This window comes from Onychomys torridus, chromosome 6 (genome assembly GCF_903995425.1).
Source record: "Onychomys torridus chromosome 6, mOncTor1.1, whole genome shotgun sequence".
Lineage (NCBI taxonomy): Eukaryota > Metazoa > Chordata > Mammalia > Rodentia > Cricetidae > Onychomys > Onychomys torridus.
Genome location: NC_050448.1, coordinates 711,150 through 715,677, shown reverse-complemented (window position 1 = coordinate 715,677; position 4,528 = coordinate 711,150). Strand labels below are relative to the sequence as shown.

At 36.9% G+C, this 4,528-nt stretch overlaps 1 pseudogene; it reads left to right on the top strand.

The window, feature by feature from the left end:
• Positions 1-416: 416 nt before the first annotated feature.
• On the top strand, positions 417-783 carry LOC118585234 (annotated as a pseudogene).
• Positions 784-4,528: the final 3,745 nt, after the last annotated feature.

Below are 4,528 nucleotides of genomic sequence, written 5' to 3'. Positions count from 1 at the left end.
TCAGAATAACACCTGATTTCTCAATGGAGACTTTGAAAGCCAGAAGGACCTGGACAGATATAATGCAGACACTAAGAGACCATGGATGCCAGCCTAGACTAATATACTCAGCAAAACTTCCAATCATCATAGATGGAGTGAACAAGACCTTCCAAGACAAAATCAGATTTAAACAATACTTATCCACAAACAAATCCCTACAGAAAGCACTAGAAGGAGAATTCCAACCTAAGGAAGTCAGATACACCCATGAAAACACAGGCAATAGATAACACCTCAGCAGTAAACCCCAAAGAAGAGAAGTACACACACACTACCACCAAAAAAATAAAAATAACCAAGATGAAGTCTCAATTCTGGACATTTATGCCCCAAACACAAGGGCACCCACATATGTAAAAGAAACATTACTAAAAATGGCAATGCCCAGCTTGCTTGGCCGCCTGGCACAGTTTTTTAACCCATGGAAGCCTGTCCTGAAACCCAACAAGCCTCCAATCCTAGCTAACCGCGCTGGGAACAGAGAAGCGCTAGGCGACCTGTATCATGGAGATGTCAATAATGATGGCTTGTTGGAAGCAGAATGAATTCTGCGATGAGGCATGCAGAAAAGAGATCCAAGACTTATTTGATTGTTCATCCAGGGCTCAGGAAGCTGGAAAGATGAGATCAATCCAGGAGACTCCAGAGCAGTCTGAGAGTTTACCCCCTCACAAGATGACCAGGTTGTTACAGAGATTTCCCAACAAATCTCACCTCAGCTGAAAATGGAGAAACATTTTCAATGAAGTATCATTTTTGTATCCTATACAGAGGCATGTTAGGGATGTTTGCATTTGAACTACCATGCATTTTTGAAGAGCAAAATGAGAAAAAACACTTAATTTTGCTCTTGTGAATGAATCATGTTCTAGATGCTATCTTGTAATAAAACCCTCTGAAAAAGAAAAAAAATAAATATTACTAAAGCTTAAATTAAATTAAAGATTTCCTAGAATTCAATGAAAATGAATGTACAACATACCCAAACTTATGGGACACCATAAAAGCAGTGCTAAGAGGAAAATTCATAGCTCTAAATGCCACATAAAGAGTTGGAGAAATCTCACACTAGTGACTTAACAGCACAACTGAAAGCTCTAGAACAAGAAGAAGCAAACTCACCAAGGAGAAACAGACACCAGGAAATAATCAAATTGAGGTTTGAAATCAATAAAATAGAAACAAAGAGAACAATACAAAGAATCAATGAAACAAAGAGTTGGTTCTTTGAGAAAATCAACAAGATAAGCTCTTATCCAAGTTAACCAAAAAGCAGAGAAAGCATCCAAATAAACAAAATCAGAAATGAAAAGGGGGACATAACAACAGACAATGAAGAAATCCAGAGAATCATCAGGTCATACTTAAAAACTTGTACTCCACAAAATTGGAAAATTTGAACGAAATGGACAAATTTTGGGATAGGTACCCCATACCAATTTTTTTTCCAGAGCTGAGAACCAAACCCAGGGCCTTGCGCTTGCTTGGCAAGCGCTCTACCACTGAGCTAAATCCCCAACCCCCCATACCAAATTTAAATCAAGACCAGATAAACTATTTAAATAGACCAATAACCCCTAAGGAAATAGAAATGGTCATTAAGTCTCCAAAACAAAAAAAAGCCCAGGACCAGATGGTTTCAGCACAGAATTCTATCAGATTTTCAAAGAAGAGTTAATGCCAATACTCTTCAAATTGTTCCACACCACAGAAACAGAAGGAACTTTACCAAATTCTTTTTATGAGGCTACAGCTACCCTGAATTTCAAACCACATAAAGATGCAACAAAGAAAGAGAATTACAGACCAATCTCCCTCATGAACACTGATGCAAAAATACTCAATAAAGTACTGGCAAACTGAATCCAGGAACACATCAAAAAAATATCCACCATGGCCAAGTAGGCTTTATCCCAATGATACAAGGATGGTTCAACATATGAAAATCTGTCAATGTAATACAACATATAAACAAACTAAAAGAAAAAAAAACTACATGAACACCTCATTGGATGCTGAAAAAGCCTTTGACAAAATCCAACACCCCTTCATGATAAAGGTTCTAGAGAGATCAGGAATACAAGGAACATTCCTAAACATAATAAAGGCAATTTACAGCAAGCCGACAGCCAACATAAAATTAAATGGAGAGAAACTCAAAACAATTCCACTAAAATCAGGAAAAAGACAAGACTGTCCACTCTCCCCGTACTTATTCAATATAGTACTTGAAGTTCTAACTAGAGCAATAGGACAACAAAAATAGATCAAAGAGATACAAATTGGAAAGGAAGAAGTCACACTTTCATTATTTGCAGATGATATGATGCTATACATAAGTGACCCCAAAAATTCTACCAGGGAACTCCTACAGCTGATAAACACATTCAGTAAGATGGCAGGATACAAGATTAACCCACCCCAAAAATCAGTTGCCCTCCTATATACAAATGAAAAATGGGCTGAGAAAGAAATCAGAGAAACATAACCCTTTACAACAGCCACAAATAATATAAAATATCTGGAGGTAACTCTAACTAAGCAAGTGAAAGACCTATATGATAAGAACCTTAAGTCTCTGAAGAAAGAAAGTGAAGAAGATATCAGAAAATGGAAAGATCTCCCATGCTCATGGACAGGTAGAATCAACATAGTAAAACTGTCAATCTTACCAAAAGCAATATATAAATTCTATGCAACCCCCATCAAAATCCCCATACAATTATTCACAGACCTTGAAAGAAAAATACTCAACTTTATATGTAAAAACAAAAATCCCAAAATAGCTAAAACAATCCTTTACAATAAAGCAACTTCTGGAGACATCATCAACCCTGACTTCAAGCTATACTATGGAGCTATAGTTATAAACAGCTTAGTATTGACATAAAATCCAACATATGGACAAATGGAAATGAATTAATCCACACACCTATCAAAACTTGATTTTTGACAAAGAATCCAAAACTTTACAATAGAAAAAAGAAAGCATCTTCAACAAATGATGCTGGCATAACTGGTTGTTAACAAGTAGAAGCTTGCAAATAGATCCATATCTGTCACTGTGCACAAGACTGAAGTCCAAAAGGATCAAAGACCTCAACATAAATCCAGTTACACTGAACTTGATAGAAGAGAAAATAGGAAATAACCTATAATGAAATGGCACAGGAGACCACTTCCTAAATATAACACCAGCAACACAGACAGTGAGAACAATAATCAATAAATGAGGCCTGAAACTAAGAAGCTTCTGTAAGGCAAAGGACATAGTAAATAAGATAAAAATTGCAGCCTACAGAATGGGAAAAGATCTTCACCAACCCCACATCTGACAGAGGGCTGATCTCCAAAATATATAAAGAACTCAAGAAATTAGACAACAAAATACCAAATTATCCAATTAAAATGCTATACATAATTTAACTATGTTAAAGTTAAAACTTTCCTTTTTTGATTAGGCAGAAAAGGGGAAGTTCTATGGGATATCTTTCTGTAGGCTGTGAATATATGCTGTTCCCATTGGTTAGTAAATGAAGCTGTTTTGGTCTATGACATAAAGCCTACAGCCAGACAGGAAATCCAAGGGAGATACAAAGAGAAGAAGGGCAGAATGAGAGAGATGCCAAACGGCAGTCTAAGGAACATGTAATCAGACAAAGGCAAAACCTTGGAACATGTGGCAAGACACAGATAAATAAGAATGGGTTAATTTAAGATGAAAGAGCTAGCTGGTGGCAAAAAGCCTGCCATAAGCTATACAGTTGGTAATTAATATAAGCCTCTGAATGATTATTTTATAAGTGGCTATAGGACCACAGGGCCAAGTAGGACCAGAGAAACTTCTACACACCAACCCCACATCTGACAGAGGGCTGATTTCCAAAATTTATAAAGAACTCAGGAAACAAGACATCAAAATACTAAATGATCCAATTATAAAATTGGCTACAGATCTAAACAGAGAATTCTCAACAGAAGAATCACAGATGTCTGATTAAGGAATTGCTCAACATTCTTAGTCATCAGGAAAATGCAAATAAAAATGACACTGAGATACCATCTTACACCTGTCAGAATGGCTAAGATCAAAAACACTGATAACAGCTTATGTTGAAGAGGATGTGGAGCAAGGGGAACACTCTTCCACTGTTGGAGTGCAAACTTACATAGCCACTTTGGAAATCAGTATGGCAGTTTCTCAGGAAATTGGTAGTCAGTCTACCTCAGGATCCAGCAATAACACACTTGGGCATATACCCAAGGAATGCTCAATTATATCACAAGAACACATGCTCATCTGTGTTCGTAATAGCCAGAACCTGGAAACAACCTAGATGTCCCTCAACTGAAGAGTAGATAAAGAAAATGTGGCAAATATACACAGTGAAATACTACTCAGCAGTAAAAACAATGACATCATGAACTTTGTAGGCAAATGGATGCAACTAGAAAATATCATCTTGAGTGAGGTAACCCAGACTCA